Genomic DNA, 22,680 nt, shown 5'->3' with positions numbered 1-22,680 from the left:
TTTGTATTGAGTAGCAAAGTCTCAAAGTGCAGAAAGGTACCCTGGAGTGATGAGGCTGTCCATGTGTGGGGCTTAAACGCCTTTGTGAGGCCACCTCATTGGCTTATGCTCTAGTTCTGGAAGTACTGATATTTCCAAGTTCACAAGTTGGGTGAACGTTTGCTTTAAGCTATTGAGTTGATGCCTAAGAACAGCAGAGGGGGGTGCTCACTTGGATCTACATTATTGATTGAAGCACTCTCCCTCACTGTACTTCACTGAAGTGTAGCCAAGAACAACAAGATAAGAATTAATATAAGTGACAAGGGAGTTTCTCAGACTGTGCCGGTGCACATTAGCCTGGCCGAAGAGAAAAAGAAGCTGATACTTGAGTCTTTTGAGTTGTGAAGGGTCTGGTCAGTCCTTGAAGGGGAAGCACATGAATGGCCCAGTTGTCATCGCATTTTATTTTTCCTCCAACTTTGACTAATGGTGCATTTCCTCTGGCCTCCCACGGGCCATCCGTGGCTGACTTGCTTTGTCACTCTTCACGTCTAGGCACTGCCTTTACTGTCCACCCTGTTCCCATGGCAGGAACCCGGTATCCTCTAAAAAAACGCACAGGCACAAACCATCTGTCATTCTTCCCACTCCTCTTTCAAGCGACCACTTCCCATATTGTGTGGCCTTGCAGGCTGAAAGCCGTCGGCCTCCCCGTCCCGTATGCCTGGACTACATGCCAACTCTCCCCGCGTGATAAGGGACCTCCGACATTCTGCCTGTAAAAATACTAATGGGCATCTCCCTCTTGATAACCAGCTCTGCCTTTTTATTGTGTTCACGGGGTAATAACTTGTCTGGATCAACAAGGAATTGTCCCTTCTGCCACTTTGCAGCCAAAGTTATTAGGGTCAAATTAGGTGTGAGTTGTGAAATTAATCATTACAACCACAAATAATTTGTAGTGTGCTACGGACAAAGGAAAAAAAGAAGCTGGAGAAGAGAAGGGGAAATTATTGTAGGGCACAAAGAACTGAAGTGATCTGGAGGGAGGGAGGAGAGGGTGGCTGGCAGTGCTGTACAGGGTGTCGAGCTAGGTCCGTAGGCTGTGCTGGATTTGGTCTTCTGCACCTGTAGATTGTGAAGTCATAGAACAAGGTAGTTCTTTAATGTCATTTGGGAGTCCTAATTAATCCACACCCAAAGTGTCTTAGGGAGATACCTGATTTTGCACCAGAAATAGTGCGTTTATGCATATGTTATCAGCTAACATTCCTGGCACTTCTCTAGATGTGGCCCCACCAGAAGCATGTTCATGGAGCTTGTAATAGCTGCTCGAGGAAACCTGCAGCTGTGGCTGCTGATGCAGACCAGGCTGTGCCTAAAGTGCACCTGTCAAAGGGGCAACACTGACAGTGTACTCACATATACTTTTATCTATAAAAATTATAAAAAAGTAATCATACAAACACTTTCTGTACATTTAGTGAAAAAACTAGGAGCAACTTTGTTTCTGTTTTTCAAGCACTGGCTTGTGGAAGAGGTCATAATCTGGATCGCTAATCTGAATTACATGGATCTAGTCTCTGCTGGAAATGAAGATCAACAGATCTAAATTATAGCTGGAATTTCTAAGCTAAAAATCCAGTCCATCCTTCTGAGACAATGTTTGACAATACACGTATGGCGTATGTTTCGGAGTGATGTCCTCTGAAACATGCCATTTCCCACAGCGTAGCTTAGACTCACTGCTTGGGGGGGTCAGTTGTTGCCAGGGCCACACTCACAGCAGTATTTATGAGAGTTAATTAGAGGAAAGCAATGTAGATAAACCTTCAGTTTATGTATATAAACAGTGAAACTGGCATGACCAGTTTTCCAGAACCATTAACCAAGTTTGGGAGAAGAAAGATGCAACTTGGAGGTCAAACCTATGAAAACAAAGCCTGTTTGACACACGAAGAGCTTTGTGCAGATCTGGTTCTCTCTTCGGAACCTGGGGGTCTGCAATGGGAGGCTGGGAAGATAGTGCAGCACCCACTGAAAAGCTTCTATTTTGTTTTCTGGGGTGAGAAGCCTGAATTTTTGCCTGAAATACAGAGCTGAAGGTGTGCTGGATTTGCTTGGAAATGCTGCAAAGCTATTCTCATTTCCTGTAACTGTTGCGAGGTTGGCCTTTTTCCATGGCTAAGCCCCAGTTCTTAGCTAGCCAGAATGAAGTGGCAGGAGAAATTCACTCTCTCTTTCATCTTACAGTGTATCTAGGAAGGCAAGAACCAAGGCTTTAAACCATTAATTCCTAAGTCTGTGACTTGATTTGCTGCAGTAGAAACTATGTTTTAAGGGTTCTGCCTTCTCTTACCAAAGCTAATTGTTAATTGCATCTTCTTTTCTCTAGCCACTGCCACAAGGAATGACTGCCTTCTGTGCTGATGACAGATCTGCCCCTCTGTTATCAGCCACTGCTCTTTTGCCATCTCAATTTCAAAACAATTGCCTCTGCCTGGGAGCCAGTGGAGCAGCCGTGGTGGGCAAAGCCATTCTCTGAGGAGGAAAATGATGGATGACGGAGTGATTCCCTTCCTGGCTGGGGAGCTGAGGTTGTGTTAATTTTTTTGTCCCCCTCATATTCCCCCTTTCTCTGCTCTGAATTCTTAAAATGAACATGACGTTGCTGAATGAACAACACACCGAGACGATGCTGTAGTAACTTGAAAAAACATATTTTATGGTACTGCTATGCCTTACTTTTGTCAAAATTGTCAGGAAAGAGACACTTGCTACAGGTGACAGAGGCTGACGGATGAGCATCAGAGGGTACACAGGGAATAAATTTCACTGCCTCTGCCAAATTGCTAGCGTTTATGCCAACGATGCTGCTTCCTTTTCTCTCGCTACTGTCATACATGTCATTTTGCTACAGCTTGTGTACTGTCCTCCCTCCTGTGCTCAAGGAAGAAGCAGGTCCGGCACTGTGCTGAGGTTCTGTTGGGCTGTAGGGGATGGATTTGCAGCGATGCAGTTACACTGGCACAAAACTCTGGAGATGTTGTACCAGCACAAAGCAAAGTTTGTCTGGAAGCAGATTGCTCTGAAACGTGTCTGCAAGCAGTACAGATGTCCTCATGGAGATGCCTTCCCAGGACTGGATCTCAGCTGTATTGTGGATCAGCTTTCTGTTCACGTACTTCCCTGAAATATTCTCTAGTAGTTGATTTGAACAGTCTTTAGCAGAGATCATATTTCTAGTTTGGGATTCCCTTTATACATCTTTCATTAATACAGGGATTCTCCGCAATCAGAGACCAGCACCGCAGAACAGCTGGATCCATTTTGGCTTGACAAGGGGCATGGGCATTTTTTTGTATATATTTATGGCTCTCGTGAACATTCAAAATGCAAAAAGCATTTTAAAAAGCAATATTAAAAATAATCAAGGGTTCTGGAAAGAATTCATAATGCATTGCCATCATCTGCAGGAGTTCTTCCATCTTCCTTTAGAATACGTATTACTAGCTGACACTGTGAACTAACTGGTCCAGTCTGGGAATTCCTAGCTCCAGCTAGAGGAAAAGGCAGGCTGTGAAGGGAATTGGTATCTCTTGATCATGAGAGAGAGCGCAAATATAATGCAGGCGGCAGCCTGGCTGCCCCTGGAGCAAGTCAAAAGCAAGAAGCTTGCAAGCAGGCACCTCAGAAAGCTCCCCAGAGTTTTTTGCTCTGCCTGCTGCACCCGCTGTGGTTACTTGGTAGGTTCCTTGCCCTGCTTGTCTTGAGGTAGCTAGAGTTGAAGCATGTGTTTTCCGTTAAGAGCTTGGAGGATGCCCAGGTCCGACTTGGCACGCTGTCTGCACTGGGCATCAGCAGTACAGATGTGGAAACCACAAACCCGATTAATATGAGCCTAGAGTAAAAACTCAAATAAGCTTATAAATAAAACCAGACTTGCAGATTATTTGTTTCCATATTAGTCTATAATAGACCCTACTCAATATGTTTGTTTTATTTGGTTTGGTGACCGACATAGGTATTTATATTTCCAATAAAAAATTAAATCAGAATACAACAGACAAAGTAAGCTTAAATTATTTGTGCAGAAGATGATTGCAACTGTCTGAAGCAAGCATGTAATTCCTTACATGAAATGTTAGCCTGCTTTGAACAGAGATGTGACAAACTCTTCGGTATTTAATTTACCGTTCCATCATAGCTCCAAATCCTACATTTATATATTAAAATGAACTCCTAAATGCACTCTAATCCTCCACAAACAATCCAGAGGTGTTGAATGGCTCGGCGAGTCTAATTCTTGGTGTAAGCACCATCTGTGTGATCTTGGGCGAGTCACTAAATGATCCCGTGTCTTAGCTTAAAGTGGTGACTGTCTTTTTTCCCCTGCCAGTCTCCTGCTGAGCTCTGGGCATGTTGGAGGACCTCCAGTGCTCCTTTCCAGTGCAACTTCAGCTGCTCCAGCGCAGATAATGAAATCGTCCAGAGAAGAGAGGTCCAAAGAACCACCTGAGAAGATTCTTCAATGGTGCTGACAGACATATAGTCAGTGGAGAAGATCTCTTCCTGGGAGCTGCTGGCCTGTTATCCAAGGTGAGGTTGCCTTGATTCAGTTCCATTTAAACACAGCTGTACTAGAAAAATCTATGGTTTGGCAGTAGTAGGTCATCCAGTTTATTTTACGTGTACTATGACACTTAGGATGGGACACCCGCACAAAGCCTGACAAGTCTTTGAAGTGAGACTTGTTGTACCAAGGCCGTGTACGTATCTGTGGTAAGTAGTACCTACAAGTGGTCCATTAGGCCTGCCTAGCTTTCAGACCAGACCAAGGTGACACAACTGGAATTGTGCTTCTCTCCCCTAGACCTCCTAAATAGACAACAGAGGGAAATAAGCATGCTCTCTATTCAGGAGGACTTTTTTGTGCTACTGGGGCTCTAAGACAAATGAATAAACAAACAAGCGCTCTCGTCCCATCTTTGCCTTGCAAAAACGTAAGGGAAAAAACTCTCACACCCTTTGTTAGGATGTCAGTGCCAGAGGAAAGACACCAGGGGTTATTCCATTCAAACGTCCAGTTTTTCTTTCCAATTGTTTCTCTGGGTTCCTTTTTTAATTTTTTCCCCTCTTCAGCTGGTTGAGCGATGGCCTGTTCTTATGAAACAGGTTTTCAGCTTCACAATGGTCCTGACTTCTCATTGTTTGAAAGGCAAGAGGGTCACTCAAAGTAAACTCTCTCGTGCTAGATAGTGTTTTTCCACATGGAAATGTTGGAGGGTCACTCTGTGCTGTCAGCCCAGAAAGGCCAGAAGATGCCTTCAGACTCCCCAGGTGCCTCTGTGTTTGTTTTCTAACGTTATTGCACATACAATATCATTAATATTATGTCCAAAGCTTGTCTTTTTAAACAGAGTCAACACATCTAACCTATTAGTCAGCCACAGGGAAAAAGGAAAGGATTAAGTCAACACTGTAAGGAATTAACCCTTTGTGTTGCCCAGAGAAGAAATCAAAGACTATATGGTCTCCTTAAATTGTAAAAGGGACTTGATTGTTTTTTCTCACAAAATAGTGGAAATAATTCCTCTCACTTTGGCACTCAGATGTAAAATGCAACAGTCTGTGTCCTGGAATCTGATTCAGGAATCTGTGCAGGAATCAGAAAAGGCTGGTGACTTACAAGACATCATTCTCTTTCCCGTGGTACATGCCACTGAAGGGCAGGAAATTTCCCTCCCACCCGCCTTTTTCTTTTTTGAATCTGCATTTCCCTGCAGGCTGCCTCAGGTACTGGGCTAGGCTTGGCATGCAGACACAATTAGAAATACAGGCGAGACTGCACGGAGCAAAGTGTCCAAGTGCTGAGTGAGTGCCCAATGGGCCGTAGCAAAATGCACAACCAAGTCAAAGAAAAATGGAAAATATTTCATAAAATTCATCTTTGCATCCCTTTTTCCTTTCTTGATATATGGCCCCTTATTCACAGCTGCCCGGGCCCCGGCCCGCGTGTAAATATGTCAGTGCACCAATGAGACGGAACACGGTCGCAGAAATGCCGGCGGCTGTTCCCAGATAAAACACTGAGCTGGAGCCGAGGCGTTTATTGTAAATAAAGATCAAGGCAAAGCAGCAACATTTCTGTTCGACTCAAGCCTGCCAAGGTTGCTAGTCCAGATCCTTTCACGACTACCATATGTCCACATGGATTTCCCCTTCCAGAAAGTGACATGTTACTCTTCTGACAGCTCTGTAGCCATTGCAAGGTCCTCGATGCTTTCCATGTGTTGCTTTAAAATAACGTGGAAACAGTGGTGGGAGCTGGGGCAATGGGTGCCTGTGTGGGCATGGAGGGGCGAGGCAGACTCCCAACTGTTCAGCTCTGGTACTGCTGTACCTCAACAGTAACTGTGCGGGGCCCGGGACACATTAATGCTTGTTTTGGTTCTGCTCAGTAGAGGGCACTGGATCCTATAAATAAGAATTGATAGAGCGAAACACAAAGGGCCTGATAGCTTTAGCAGATGGACTGATCTTTTTTCCTCTGGATACTGGTGGTGTGGAAGAGAAGTCTGCGGCTCTGTCTGGTGCACACTGATTGACCGAGAGACAGCCATGGCATGAGTTAGCAGGTGATAAACTCATGTCTTTTACATATATATTTTTTTATTTTAATTAAAGTGGTAGCTACAAAAATCAGTCATCTGGAAATGAGGTTGGCTAAAGTACTAGCCATCTGGCATCCTTCTGAACAGCAACACCAGCCAGCTGGCTCAAGTCGGGGGAGATGCAAGTGCCCACAGACGAGAGCCTGAAGAGCCAGGCTGGGGTGGACGCAGGTTGAGTTGTGCAGGCTTGTTCCTGCAGCCCACAGGGCAAGTGCAGGAGTTGGCTGAATCAGGGAGTTTAGCCTTCTTTGTAGCCCTTGATCCAAAGTCCACACAATTTCACCACAAATTTATCATTTTTTCCAATGAGTTTGTCTTGTTCTCAGCAATGCTGACAAACCCTGCACTGTCAAACCGCTCCGCTCTCCCTCTTTTGTCACTGAGTTCCCTTTGCTGTGTGCAGGGGTTTGCATTGTCCTCACTCACGGCTCAGATGAGACATAAGCCAAAGGGACTAACAAAAAAATATTAGGAATGTAGCTTTTTCTGTTGCTTTTTTTTTTTTTTTAAGTTTAGATGGATCTCGTGCATGTATGTTGTAACATAATTCTTTTAATAATAAAAGTTTTAATGCTAATAAAGAACATATATTAAAAAAAACTTCCTAAGCCTTCATCTGGCACTAGTCTAATATGTTGAAGATTTGGCACAGTTTGCTCATAGAATTCAAGAATAAGAGCTGAAATCATTCATTCTCCACATTGACAGATAGTGACCTAAGTTCTTGAGCTGACCTAGGATGCTTCGCTTTAGATGACAGCTCCAAATGCAAGAAAATTTAATGCTACCACAATATATGCTTTAGCTCTGCTGAAGAAAACTGCAAGGCGATGCTGTTTCTCAAAATGCAGCTACTTAGTTATGGAGGTTTTATAATTGTGTAGGAACACATCTCACCACACCCTAGCAATTGCCAGACCCAAACGAGAGGTTAAATGTGCTAGAAAATGTGGCAGTAGCTTCCAGCATTTGGTGATTCCTGCGCTTGGTGGGAGCCAGGCCGTGCAGAACAGCAGGAGACATCTCGGAGCTGGGAGAGGAGCAGCTTTTCTCTCACAACACCCTCTCGCGAGTCTGAGCTCCTGCCTTTGCCTTGGCAACGCAGCCTCTGGCTCATGAGCTGCCCGCGCGCCACAGGTGGCTGGTCCTTTGCCGGGGCTGCTGTGCCGCTGTTCCCTTTTAAATCGGATAAAGGCCATGATTGCCAAGGGTTCTGGGTTTGGGTTTTTTATTAAATAGGTCAGCAGACCCTAACAGTTGGCAGCCATCTCCAATCCAGGAGCTGTGTGATGAAAGGCCATATTATGGCAGGCTCCAGTGTATCTTTTTATCTGTCCTACTTGGTACAGCATGTTCCAGGTGGAGACTGGCAGGATGCTGGTGCTAAACCCTGCCCTGCTGCCGTTCCCTCCTGACAACAGCAGTATCCTGGCTCCTTCTCCCGTGTTCAGATCCCAGCTCTCTTTGACTGCCCTGGAAACTGCTGCTCCCATCACAGTTCTTTGATGTGTGGAGGCTTCCTGACTTGGGCACGTTATTCTGGGCAGGGAGATCAATCCGTTTTAACTCCTTTGCAAACAGATGTGCTCTTGAAGTGGCCCCTGTTGTCTGTCTTAGGCTAAACCAGGTCTGCGTTTTGTGACCAACTTCACCCACTGTAGAAGTCTGATACTGTACCTTCCTTTCTGCTCCTGTAAATCATTATCCCTTAACACAGCTCAGTAGAGAAGTACGTAGATGATAAACTTGGCCATACGTTGGTTCAGTAGCAATTTCCTGTAGCAGTTTTAAAGTGTGATTTTTTTAAAATATTTTAACAGTTCCTTGACAGGCTAATGGGGTACGTGGACAGGAGACTTCTGCCTTATCCCCTGGAGCCCTGACAATTTGAGGTGTTGCCTGGCTCAGCTCCTAGATGCGAGAGGAAGGAACAACTTGCACTTCTCCCCAGTGATTTCCCGATGCTCACTGGTGGAGAGCAGATGTGATTCACTCCAGAAGGTACTGCCGAGTGCTCCCAGGTATCTGATCTGCCAAGCAAGGTTGGTAGCATCAGCTCCCGTAAGATTTCCCTCTCCTGAGGAGAGGCTGGTGTCAGCCCCAGCTAACTCGCAGAGCCCTGACAGCAAACTGTGTAGAGTTTTGTTAGAAGCTGACTGAAAACCTGGTGCTGTTATTGTCTGACACTGGCTGAAACAAAAGCCAAATGTTGATGAATGTCTGATCCTAAAAGTAAACAATTTGATTTTTTTTTTTTCTTTGCGAGTCAGAGGCCCTCTAGGGTTTTATCTGATTTTGGCAATCTCCTGCACATTTTGGGGCCTGGAGCATGGTTTTAATTGTTACATCATAAAAGTTGCCAAATAACGTTGAATGCTCCTTAAAAACTCTCTCAGTTTTATGGAACTTCTCAACGGCTTGACTAATACAATAATTACTGGAACTCGGCTATGTTGCCTAGTGGCAAATGGAATTTTTTCATAATGATCCTGTCTGTCGTTAATAGCAGGATTTGTTCTTTCTCTCAGCGGGAGAGAGGCCAGAAAGCCATGGTATCTGTCTTTTTTAATGACAGCCAACAGCAAACGGATAAAATAATCAATTATATCTACAGATAAGTAGATAAAGTATAATTTATCATGTCAAAAACCAAAATGTTTTTAATTGGGCTGTTAATCATTTTGTAATTTTAACTAAAGAGATGGGGGCTCTACTTTGTGCTCAGACATCACTAATATTTCATACAACATTAGTTGATCTTATTATAGCATTAATAATAGTGTTTACTACTAACTGCCAAAATATAAAATGTGATTTCTGCTCTCATTAGCTGAAGCCTTTGCAGTTAGGAAGGGATGCCCTTCCCTTTTATTTTTCTCTTCGAGAAAGATCCAGGAAAAAAAGAAGAAAGAAGGGGGTTCAGCCGACTAGTCAGCTATAACACTTCCTAGAATATGCTGATCTTCCTGTTTGATTAGGAGTACTCATACTAGTTACCAACAAACAGTTACTGAAATTATGATTTTATTTTTTTTTACAGCAAAGCATATGAGCAGATTAGTATAACACAGCAAAGATTGGAAGTTGGGAGTTTTTATTTCTAGCCACACCTGCGTTGGCTTGTGGGAAGCTGGGCAGATCATTTAATCCCTCCTAACTTGTTCTCCCTGTCTGTAATGTAGGTATTAGATAGCTGCCTCATCAGGCAGCTGTAGAGTATGTAAGTGTTGTAAGATTCCTGAAAATTTGTAATAAAGATGGCAAACATCTGGATGGATGGCTGCAATAGCAGCCTCTCTGACAGCTAGCTCTTTGAGGAAGGAAATGGGAAGTTTATGGCTGGACCAAAGTCTTCCCCATATTATAACTGAAAATGTCCTCACGATGCTGCCTGATTTCAGGATCGGTGAGGAATCATCTAGCAGAAAAATCTCACAGCATTGGGGTGCTTCGGCTGTCTACTCTTGTTATTATTCCTGCTGAAGTCCCGTGTGGGACCAGATCTCTGTTTTACCTGTAAGTTCTACATTAAAAAAATGCCAGCCATGCTAGGAAAAAAAATGTTGTGACTCTTGAGCACCCCTTTGCCTCAAATGCACTGGAATTACTTCCCTGCTTCAGAACTGGTTTGCAGAGGTAAATTAATCTCCATTCCTCTAAATTTGGTTTCCTTCCGAAAAGCTGTACCTGCCTTAAACGAAGAGCCAGCCTCTAGAGTACCTGTTTGGGAGCAGAACATGCGCTTAGTGTCGTTTGGCAAGGGCAGATTTCACTTTCAGTGTTACAGTGGGTGTTTTTGGCTGCGGGTTTAATTTTACGTCCATAGCATCTCCCAGTGATGCACGTAACACAGAGAGGGGCAGGACTGCCCTTCCTGTAACTGGATCTTCCCTGGGAGAGGGGGAAATTTGGTGGATTGAGTGGGGTTTTTACAGGTCTAATGGCAGGATTGAGGCTGTGTTTGTACTGGGAAACAGGGAGGAGAGGCTCTGGGGCTGGCTTGCCCAAGCATAAATAAATTGGAGGTGCACGAACATTCAGAAAATTCCCAGAGAGTCACGTTGCACAACTTAATGGGCCTGGTGCCTTCACCTGTGCCAATTTTATGTGACTCTCAGCTCTGGCGTTAAATAAAAATGAGACTTGCTCTAATGACATCAACAGCCTGCGGTGAAGAAAATATGCTGCTACTTTGATACAGATCCCCTTCTAAGGAGGACACAGCAGACAGCCAAGGCTCTTTTTCCCATCTGTGAAGTGGACATTATGATTCCCTGCTCAGAAGCATGCTCTCAACAACGCTCCTCCACTTTCAGCGTTACAGTAGATGATTTTTAGTAAGAATATGGTCATCTGCCGCCCCTCGTTTTGCCACCTTGGTTTTACTTTCCTTCTCCATTACATGAAAGGATGGAAAAGGGGGACATGAGTTGGCTGGGGGAGGGAAGCAAATAGCATGGGGAGGGCGTTAAATGAACCAGCTGTTATGTGAGAAGTATCTGCTTTCTAATTGCCTCTGTTGGAATTCAGGGCGAAAAGGCACTGGCTACACTTAATTAATAAGGCAGGACTCACATAAACTCCAGCTGTGAGCACAGGACTGGTCTTTAAAGGATAAGCTCAGAAGGTGGGGTAGAGAGTTTGGTTTCCTTGCACTAAATCCCGTCACATGCTGCTGGTAGTGTGTGTGTCCACTTAAGCCTTTTGGTTGGTCTGTCTGAACCAGACATGAGGGATCTGTTGCTGTCCACGTGCCCCACCCCAAGAAAAATGATCTGTCCTCAGAAATCAAAGATGTGAGGCTGTGTTTCAAGCTAGGGTGAAACTGCTGTGTGTTTGCTCGAGTTTGGAATACCTAAAAAGCGGGGATGTTTGGATCAAAGGTTTTCATTCAGACTTAACAAAAGCATGGGCTCTTGCAGTTGGACCCAGATAGAGGTTTGCCCCTTGGTCCTCTTTTCTGCCTTGCTCCAGAGGGTTTGGATTTGGCATCCTGTCAGCATCTCTCTCTCATCTGGACTCTGATTCAGGAGCTTTGCTGCAAGGGCAGCACCGGTGGGGTGGTTGTGCAGCTGATGCCTCCAGACCACGTCCGAAGGCCATTTTCCGATGATCCCTTTGAGGAGAACAATGCCCAGCTCATTTCTCTTTTTTTGAGAAGGACTCAAAAAGATCATCAGGATTTTCCCTGAGCAATAGACAATGCCCCTAAAGCCCACACGAAAATGCGAATGCCACAGTGTCTCCTCGTTTGGTCCTGCTCTGGGTCTCGCTGCCGTAGGATACCCCCCTCCCTCAGTGCAAGGTCTTCCCAGTCAGAGCACAGCAGGACTGGGTTCTGTGCTGAGACCAAAGGCTTCTTCCACTTCCCATGGGATGGCACCTCTGGATTTCAAAGCTGCTCGTTTACGTGTGCTACACTAGGAAACAGTGGAATCAGAAAAAAGGTGGAGGGGATGTTCCCATGTAGTTAGGAGCCTGTTTTTCCTCTCTGGCTGCAGAGGGAAATGAGCTTCCTGCTTAAGGTGAGGTGTCATTTGCTGGATGGAAACCTTTGTGTCCCGGCTGGCCTGCTCCTTTGGGTGCCACCGCTCGTGGCAGGGCTCTTCCAGTGTGACTGCCCTCCCTCCCAGGCCCTCTCCTTTCCTGCCCCATGCTCCTGCCTTGCATCAGTCCCCACGCCCCTCAGATGAGCGCTGGGGTCAGCACAAGGGAGGGGACGTGGCCATGGGGCTGCGAATGGGCTGGGAAAGGAGGAGTGCTCGTTTTGGCAGGGAGAGCCCGGCAGTTTGTTCCCACCACACCCTTCCTCCCCAGGCTGGAGCTCAGCGAGTCTCCCATCGGCATTGCCATGCCCCATTCCCCCCGCTTTCTGCTTGGGATCACCCACCGCCTTCCATGAGCTCTGAAAATGCAAAAACCCTTCAGATTTCTGGTCAGAGTCCTTCATTATTTTAAAAGGTAAAATAATCTAAGGCTCAAGCATCCGAGACGATCTCGGTGTTTCACTGCTCCCGATGGCAGTGACCGCCAGGCCTGGTGTGGGACTAAACACAGAGACACACACCAGTAGCCCCAGTCCCGTGGGGCAGCTGCGCGGAGCTGAACTTCCCACCCAGAGAGAAAAACAATTCTCAGGGGCTACAGCGTGTTTCCAAGCAAGAAAGGTGGGGCCTCACTTCGCAAAGCTCTGTAAACAACAGCTCTTTGTCTCCTCCATTTCTTTTCACCCTGAACGTGTGGCTGTTTTCAAAGGTTGGTTTCAAAGAGCTGCTTCACAGCCACCAGCCGTATTGTTTTATCTGAGGAAGATTAGGGCTGAGAACGTTGTGGTTTTGTAGTGAAAAGACTGCATTGGAAATAGCATATTTGACATGAGACTGTTATTTATGCTCAAATAACCATCTCGTTTAAGGATGAGGTAGTCTTTTTTTTTTCTTTCTCCCACAGTTTAGGTCAATCATGTATAACGACAAACTCCCACTCAGCCTCCCTTGGCCCCTAATACTTTCATTTCATTCTTCTTCTGCTCATTATTTTATGATTTTGTCCTTGACTGGAACATTTCTCTTGTTCTTCCTTCCATGCACCATTAAGGAGGGAAAGAACTTACATTTAAAGCTCAAGCCCTGTGTAGCTCTTAAGCCATAAATAATGTTTTATACAGATTCTAAGATTATTAAATCCTTCTAGTTAGCCTCCCTCTTACTTTTACAGCTCATCTGATTAGAGGGGACATATTCTTTTGAAACTTGTCTTAACTATTTCTGTTTCGCTTTTGCAAGCAGACATGGGACGATGGGATCTGGCTGTATGCGTTGCTGATCAGACGACTTGCCGTGGGGATGCAGAAGAGCTTGCCTGCAAGAGAACTGGTTGTTGGCATGGAAAAAAAACTCCAGAGAAGTCCTGTAATTCTGAGATGTAGTTGACTTTCGGAATGCAGGCAAGTCTACATGAAATTGAAATCTATCTGGGGAGAGAAATGAATTCAAAATACACTTTTCTGGAGAAGGCTGACAGGCACATCCTGAGTAAAGAGAATGCTTGGGTGTGAGCAGACAGGCTATAGCCATCAGAGAGTAACTGCTTTTGGACAGCCGTAGGAACTAACCCATTGGGCTCTGGGCATCACCTCCCTGTAACTCCATCTCCTTTTGATAGCATGGCCCAGCATCACACAGACGGGCACCTGGAGCTCAGCTTTTCCCCACGAATGCAGGCAAAGCAGCTGCCGCAGTGTGCAGACATCCCGAGCCTGGAGCGCTGAGCTGCTCTTCATTCTGCTCGATGCAACCTGCTCACCTCAGGCAGCACCTGAGGGCTACGGCCAGTCAGTCAGGCCTTGCCAGGATTACAAACTATGGAGCCGAGCACACAGAGGAAAAATAGCCCTACTAGAGACAAAGCTAGTGAAAAGTGCTGAAAAGCCTCACAGCAGACAGCCTACCCAACAAAACTTTCTCTCCAATTAGTCTGTGGTCATCAATGAGGCAAACGTCTCCGCCTCCTGAGCCAGACAGGGTGGTGGTTTAATAATAGGCATAAATCTATTGTGCGTTTCTCCACGTGACTTCGCATATTCCGTCAGGGCAATGCATACCCCAGAGAAGGAGTAGAATTTATGTGTACAATAAAACAATAGCGCTTCAGTCATATCAGCTGTTTGACGAACTTTAATATACATTTGCTATAAAACAGGCAGCAATTACCAGAATGTGATACCCAAATAAAAATCCATGATCCATTTGCACAACAGATCTTCAATTTACTCACATTCATGTGAAAGAGACACATAAAAATGATACCCATGCTTAAAATCACTTAGAAGCAGTCTGAAAGACCCCACAGTTGCAAGTGATACTGCAGTACTTAGCTAATACTCATGTTTCGATGGCTTTGCCTTCATGATTCTTCCAGTGGTTCCTTTATGTTTTCTGGTATTTTGCCAAACACCTGTGAATCGGCGCACAACAAATATTCCTGCCATTTAATTTAGCCTTGCACAGAAAGGCTATATTAGGCCTGATGCAGACCTAATCCCAAACCTCTAAAGAGGTTTAAGGCACTCTGGTTTCACCTAATCCCGAAACCTAAACCAGAATCACTGAAAACCTCCATAACACCACAGGAATGAGCAAATAAAGGGTTTCCACTATGAAATTATGAGAAGGACACAGTGTATCTTTTGGATTTGAGACCTAAAGCTTTACCTAAGGAGCTTGGGCTGCCCACAATAAAAGTGTTTATTTTGAAGATAGGAGGTTGAAAGGTTTATTTGACTAGAGGGCTGATTTCACCCCTCCCTCACAAAAAAGAAGAGGGGTGATCCCCTAGAAGGCTGAAAAATGGGAAAAGGGACAACCAAGTAACAAGGCAGGGGCCGCCCGGCAAAGCAGCCAAAGAAAATGAAGCCCAGGTTTCCATTTAAGCCTCTGTCGTGGTCCCCTGTGAGAAAGAACACGAGCACAGCCTGTGGTGCACAACTGGGCTGCTGGTCCCTGAAGTTCTTTGCAGCAAACACCAAAGGAAAGCGTTATTGGTGACATAATAAACACATTGCTGCTGTTCAAAATGGAGAATCTGCTCTTTTGAGATCTTACCGATGGGAGATAACATGTAAAAACATGCACTACAATGGAACTTTCAATTACAAATTGCATCCAACTGTAATAAATTTGATCTTGCATTAATTCATGTTAAATTAATTGGATTCTGTCATTCCTGAATTCTGGTAACCACCTTATCTTGCCATATAACTCATTATCTTGTGTTGTGAAAGGGGTATTTCATTTTCAGGGTGACTGTAGGGAATACTAACAGTACCATATTCTAATAAACATTTAGCTCCTAACAAATTAAAGACCTGAAAGTATACTGCACGTGTGATTTCATTATGCGTAGCATTTTATAGCAATGATCTACTGCTCTAAATTTCTTAATTCAAATCATTTCAGCAAAACATGTATGGAAATATGGGTCTGTATTTGTGCATTATACAATACTGAAGGTATTTCTCTGTGCTTAGGAGATACCTAATAAAGGGAGGCATAGCCTCCTCGGTGTACTGTGGTTTCACAACCACTGAATGCCATTCAGGAGCCCTTCAGAGCAAGGATTTAGGAACCAGTATTCCTGCTGATGAGAGATTTGATATAATTTGAGTAGAAAAGCAAGCCCCATATTTACCTTCACAAACTCAAAAAAATCTCCATGCCTTTGTTTGCATCAATAGCACTGGAACAGAAGAGCACTTATTTAACAGCACTGTGGTACTCTAGGTGCAATTTAGCTTTTAAAGAATCTTTGGCTCCATAGGGAAAAATGACAGAAAAACTGAAAAGCATGTTTTATGAGGTATCAAACTTTCTAGCTGGAATATAGCAGTATAGCCTTCTGAGAAGCCATATAAATGTGGAAACTTTTCTCTCCTAGCTAGGTGACACAAGCAAATGATGGTTTATTTCCTTTCCTTGAGCAAGTCTTGGTGTAGCTGGAGACCAAGAGGGGACTCTAAAGGGGGAAGACGATGCCATTCCACAGTCCTGTCACATGTACGTGCCTGCACTGAGCTTGCCATCACCTGTCTGAGGAGGGTGGATGGCCATGTTAGCAGGGTATGTTCCAATCCCACACAGCAGCATTTTTGTTCTAGTAGCAACAATACATACTGTCTTATTTCACTGTTACCCGATTTAGTCCAATTATGACACCTAACCATTAACTTCCATTTGGAACCATTTCAGGAGACAACCTTCTTCTCTAAAGAGGCTCTCCTGCAAGACAGCACCTGGAAAACTACGTGTGGTTGTGTTGCACTGAGACACTTGGGTCTGTTTATCCCAGAACAAATCCAGATTGCCAGCGCTGCCAGAAGAGGCGAATAAATCTGTGAACACGATACCCCCGTGCTGAACAGAGCAAAGGACTGCGGTGGAAGCAGAGTGGGAGCGAGCCTACCACACTGTGCGTCGCGCACCCCTCCGATCAGACTTCATGGTGAGAGCTGCGGTGCCCACGGCAGCCACCGCCGGCTCGGTGTGCGCTCCATGGCAGGTACAGCCCGACACCCGCACCCCGGCCAAGGCCTTCCCGGCTGGCTCCGGCGCTGCTGGGGCCTCAGCTCTCTGCTCCCTCACCTCGTCCCTCGCACCTCCCGCTGCTCCTGCTTGCCTCCACAGCTGCCACACGGTTCAGGTCCGGCCTGGCGCCGCCTCCCACCGAGGGTAAGGCCCTCTCGAACGGGGGTGAGCGCGGAGCCCCTCGCCGCCCGCAGAGCCGGGGTGCGCGAGAGCCTCCCTCGGCGGCCAAGGCCCGCGGCGGCTGCTCGGGGCCGGCGAGGGCGGGCGGCGGCCGGGCCGGGCCGGGCCGTGGAGCAGCGCGGGACCGTGGGGCGCCTGCGCGCCTCCGCGTGACGTCATGCGCGGCCTGCCAGCATCACGCCGGGGCTCGGCGCTCTTCTGTGTCTGCCTGGTCCCCGGCAGGCAGCCTCAGGTACCGCGGAGGATCGCCGAATCATCGCTGCCACGCTTCCTGCTTCCCCCCCGGCGGAGCGGCGCCCGGTGAGAGACGGCGGGGACGGGGGACTGGTACAGGGGGAGGGGACGGAGGGGACGGCCCCGCCGCCACCGGGGGCTCGCGGCTTGGCCGCGGGGGAGGCGGAGCGAGGGGGTGCGCCTGTCACGGGCGCTGCGTGGGGTGGGGGCAGTCTGCGCCTGCGCGAGGGCGTCGCCACGGCAACGGCGGGGCGACCGTTACCCGCCTCGCGCCTCCCCTCAGGCGGCAGCGGCGCGGCCGGGGCCTGAGGGAGCGGCGGCGGGCGGAGGAAAGCGATGTGCTGGGGAGAGCCCGCCCCCGCGGGGCAGACCGCGGGTCTCCGCGCAAGCGCCCGCCGGCAGCGCCAGCGCCTCGGGCCTTTGTCGTGCTGTAACCCCGGCCGGCAATCGGGACCGCGCTGCCGCGCACTCAGCCCCTGGTGGGACGGGGAGAGGATCAGAAGAGTAAAAAGACAGTTTACGAGGTAAAGCAAAAGCCGCGTGCACAAGCGGAGCAAAACAAGGAATTAATTCCCTGCTCCCCACAGGCAGGGGGTTCAGCCGTCCCCCGGCCAGAAGGGCTCTGTCACCTATAACAGCGACTTGGGAACACAAACGCCATCGCTCCGAACATCCCCCCTTCCTTCTTCTTCCCCCAGCTTTATATATTGAGCATGGTGTCAAATGGCATGGAATACGTGGCTGCCCTATCCCGGGAGGTGTTCAAGGCCGGGTTGGATGGGGCTTTGAGCAGCCTTGTTTGGTGGGAGGTGTCGCTGCTCAGGGCAGGGGGGTTAGAACTAGATGATCTTTAAGGTCCCTTCTAACCCGAACCATTCTACAATGCTGTGATCCCTTTGGTCAGTTGGCATCAGCTGTCCCAGCTGTGGCCCTCCCAACTCCTTGTTGTCCCCCAGCCTGCTTACTGTCACATCAGTGTGAGGAGCAGAAAAGGCCTTGACTGCCCAGCAACAACCAAAACCAGTGCGCTGTCACCAGTATTCCCTTCCCAAACCCAAGACACAGCACTACACCAGCTACTAGTCAACTCCATCCCATCCCAAACCACAACGGCCTTGAGTTCAGAATACACCCAATCAAATATTTGGTATCAGTGAGCCATAAATACCAAACCTAGTTGTAATGGAGCTTACAGTTCGAATGTACTGAATTTTACAACTCTTCTATAATAATCCCAGTGCTTTTCTTTTAGGACCAACAGAAATGAGTGCTTTTAAGGTGTTTAAAAGTAAGGGATAGTGAACAAGCTTATGTAAACACTGCTTGGGCAGATCAAGGCAAGGCAGGGACCTGCGTCTACTGAACTTGGAGACCAGTCCTGTCCATGGAAAGTACAGCCTCAGGTGGGTCAGTGCTTCCTCTGTGCCTTCCCCCCACCATCTGAAAAATTGTAATGGCAGTCCTCAGGAAGACTTACAGTGCTTTAATGCCCTTCATTTGAAAGCATTTAGAAAATAACAACGTAGTATTGTTAATAATGCGTACATGAAAAAATAGTATTGACCTCTGATCAACCTGGTGTGGTCTCATAGGTGACCCTGCTTAGAGTCGGAGATCAGACTGCAGGCCTCCTGAAGTCCCTTTCATCTGGAGTGATTCTGTGACTGTATAATTGATTGATACACCATAATTTCATAAGGCAAACTTCTATTCAGATATAGCCTACAGAAATCTACAAAACTAGCCTCATTTCAACAGATTGACTAGGTTTTTACTTTTATTACTATCAGAAAATTGAGAGAATCTTGCCGTAATGAATTTTTCACAGATTGTTTCATTGAAGGGGAAAGAAAAAGACCAACCCCGCTTATTTGTCTTTGCATAGCGCGTACCCGGAGTATGCTGCTCCTCATTCACAGAGCGGCAGCACTGGTGTTTTCCAGTTTTCGGGTTTCCTTGCTTTTGCTCCCTCTACCGGCACTCTGATTCTGCAGGGAGGTACTGCACGGTTACCAAGTGGGTGAGGCATAGGCTGGTTTACATCTATTTTCAGTGTGGGCACTTTGTTTGCTGTGTAGCATTTCATGGACCTAGCTGGCATCCTGAATGTAATCTCGCAGTGTCTGGGTGACATCTGCACACTGATATCTGACATTTGGATTCTTTCGTTGTATATTTTTCTTTTCAATAGTACTGGAAGCAAAGAAGAAAATGCCTTATGTAGCATCTTTATATACCACTTTACAATAGAAAATAATCTCTATCCAGCGTCAGTAGCTTCATTTTGAAATGACCAAGGTGAAAAACGGGCATTTGTGCTCTGAAAAAACAGGCAGGAGAGATGGAAATCTGTGTGTAACTTTTACTCTTCACTGGGAACCATTTTGAAGAGCGCTTGTCCATGCTTTTTAGCACAGTCTCTTTGTAACCTGTCATTCTTCGAAAGCTCCTTCCACCAACCCCCAGTTTTAGCAACATTTCTGTGAGGCTTTTAGAGAGGGCTGCATGACTGGGAAGCGTTTCATTAATAATTTGTCCTGTCTGCATAAGTTATATGGAGTATAGAGGACATTTGATTTATTTTTAACTAAATTACTACATTTTGAAGAAACTACTGGAGTAACTTCTTGTTTTTTTAATGACTCCTATTAACATTTTTATTGATTTACAGGTAAACTAATTTTTTCTTGCTGTAAAAATATCCTATGATCGGGAAATCTAACTCTGTTTGTTCTGGCTCAGATGTGTAATTGTCAGTTATAAAGATTCTGCAGATGGAAATTATGTTGGTGCATGCACTGGAGTAGGCGCCAGTTTCTACTATCAGATAAATAGTCTGTATTTGGTGAATTGATGTAAAGACTTATTTTTAAGGATTAGAATTATAATATCAGAATTGTAACATATTAGGGAGCAGATCTGTTGACTGAGTACGTTACGCCTTTTCTGACCCCGTTGACCATTTTAGGATACCGTGAGTTTCTTTTTGCAAAGAAACGCTTAACTACTGACCCGTATATGTTCTTACATTTCAAAGAGGCAATTTTTTTGGCTCTCTGTCGCGTAGTACGTTGGGCTATATTATGTTTTGTGTTTGCGTATCTTTTATTTTTAATTTGTGTAGTATTTCTCTGCAAGCTCAGCCATAACAACATACTATTTCATTGGAACAGTAAGAACTGTAAACCAGTCAGTTGTCACTAATTAGCTTCCATGGGAGGTTTAATGCTGAAGATTCTGGTTTTCCAAAATGATATTGTATGAAGCACTGTCTTAATTGGGGAAAATAACTATTATGACTACTCTTCTGGAATAAATTGTTTTGTCATAGCTATGTTGGATTATAGGTGTATGTCTGAGATTTCTGGGATTGTTGAACTTTCCTTTTTGGACACCTTTTCTGAGTTGTAATGTTGATATGTTTCTTTTGTACAAACTTGAAACCTCAGCACAATGTTACATGTTTGTGTGTATGTCTTTATAAAGAAAAAAGCTAAGTTTAGTAGCAGTAATAGTGTCTTGATCCCAGAAAAATCTGTGTGGATAGATTTATGCTTTCTTTGTAAGAAAGCAGTTTGACTGCACTAGAATATACTTGGTAGTACAAATGAAGGGTTTCAAATTAGTAATAGCTTGAAAACTACTTTAACTACTGGGGTTTTTTTTCCAAATTATTGGTCTCTGTGGAGCAGTAAAAGTGATCACAAAGCAATGAGAAAGAAAGAAATCTACAAAAAAAAATGCACAATTTTTGCCCAGGCAAACCAGCTTCCCTTTGAGCTCTGTGCTGGCACAGTTGTATAATAAAAAGTGGATTTTTTTGCTGTTCATAAGCAATAAAAATAATTTCACAACTGTAATGAATGCATTTCCTATGGTACATTTTAATTATATGCAGCTAATAATGGCATAGCTTGTCATTTCAAAGACTGTTTTAGTGGCATTTGTGACTTGGTGTAAATGCTCATATGTCATAGGATTATTTGAAAGAACTGGAATTTTGAGAGATGTCAGGTTTGCCATGCGGAGAAGTATGACTCCTTAAACAATAGGCGCTAGTTACCAAAAGTGGATCGTAGACGACATTTAGACTACAAATATTAGAGTCAACAGATTTACTTTAAAAAAGAGGTATTACTAGATGTCATTTAAAAAGGCATATATTAGCCTTGAAAATTTCCAGACCACTGAACTGGAGAATCCAGGCTATGCCATGATTCAGAAGCATTTAAAATATGAATCGGTCTCTTCTGCATCTCAAAAGTGAAAGTTATAGGGGAAACCACCTTTTCTATAAATGGATTTACCAGCATAGATCTTTAGCATTGTAACATCATACTGTAAGCAAAGGAGTCTTAGGAGCAAAAAATAATATAGTCAGCAAATTTTCCCTTTCATGATTTATTCTTAAAGGTCAGAAGGTGACCGCTACAGTCAAAAAATAGTAATTTGTATGGGAAAAGCTTCCCAGATGAGATGCAACCCTGTCCTAAACCTCTGAGTTTGCAGGCCAGGTTTTCCAGAGCTGCTGGGTGACTGTTGGGCATGAAGTAAAGCTGAGCAAGAACTATTTGGAAAGAAACATAAACTAATGTGTTGCCTTTTTTTTTTTTTTTCAGTTATTCCATAATTTTTCAATAGAAGCAAAATTTCTTTGATTTAGGGGAGGGAAGGATTCTGCTTTAAAACATACCAGATAGGAATCTTAGGACAGACTTTTCACACTTGGACAGCTGGAGCAGCTGTAGATTCCCCACTGAAATGAAAATGCTACAATTCAAGATTTAGAAAGGTAAAAAGTGTGACCAGAGCATTAAATAGAAGAGCCATATGATACCAAAATTAAGCTCTGTGTTTATTATAAAGAAAATCCTAGTTGTAGAAGGGAAAAAAATGAACTTGTTCTACCACTTTCTTTTTTCCTCGGGAGAAAACACAGAATATATCCTAGGTAATAAATCTGTTTTATGGCTCACATGAGAAAGGGTGGAGAAAGTCCCATTATTTTCTTCCCAGAAATTGAAATGCACATGAGCTAACATGGGAGACACTGGGATTTTCATCCAACAAATGCACAGCTGGCTTCTGCTTTTATTGTTTTTCTAAGCCTAATAATTTTTCATTTGATTAGCTGGTGGCTGACAAAACTTTCACTTGCTCCGTGTTTTGTATATTTAGTAGAGTAGGTGTGATGCAAAAAAGGTATTGTAATACATACCCAGAAGCATAGTTCAACTTGTTCAGTTGATGAGAAATTTCTACTTGCCTCTCCTTAAAACGCAAGTTTCTGTCTTCAGGATTTGAGTTTGAATATCAAAAAAAGTAACTTCTTGAGACCTAGAAACAGGAGAATTTTGTAAGCATTTGAGGATTATTTTTTTTTAATTCACATTGTAGAATTGCATGATGCTCTACACATATAAAGAAAGGGTCAGGAATCAGTTGGCAGCCTACAGTGCCAATTTTGCCATGAGAAAGTAAGTGGTGAGACTGTTTGAGGGAAAAAAGTCCTGTTTAGGAGGTGGGAG

The 22,680-nt window shown here is 45.0% G+C and overlaps 1 protein-coding gene across 7 annotated transcripts in view; it reads left to right on the top strand.

Annotated features, from left to right (window-relative positions):
* Nucleotides 1–17,078: 17,078 nt before the first annotated feature.
* Nucleotides 17,079–22,680, top strand: part of GNB1L (G protein subunit beta 1 like) — a 43,097-nt gene continuing 37,495 nt past the window's right edge. For 2 of the 7 annotated variants that reach the window (XM_054219710.1, XM_054219711.1), the window contains exon 1: nt 17,160–17,218. The gene's annotated coding sequence lies outside the window, so the exon portion shown is untranslated. Of the gene's footprint in view, nt 17,219–17,476; nt 17,677–18,404; nt 18,556–22,680 lie in introns of those variants that run through there. The other 5 variants (XM_054219714.1, XM_054219712.1, XM_054219717.1 and 2 more) reach the window with 5 other exon arrangements.

The sequence above is a fragment of the Rissa tridactyla genome, chromosome 13, assembly GCF_028500815.1.
Source record: "Rissa tridactyla isolate bRisTri1 chromosome 13, bRisTri1.patW.cur.20221130, whole genome shotgun sequence".
Lineage (NCBI taxonomy): Eukaryota > Metazoa > Chordata > Aves > Charadriiformes > Laridae > Rissa > Rissa tridactyla.
The sequence above is the reverse complement of the archived record's forward strand: the minus strand, read 5'-3'. Positions and strand labels throughout refer to the sequence as shown.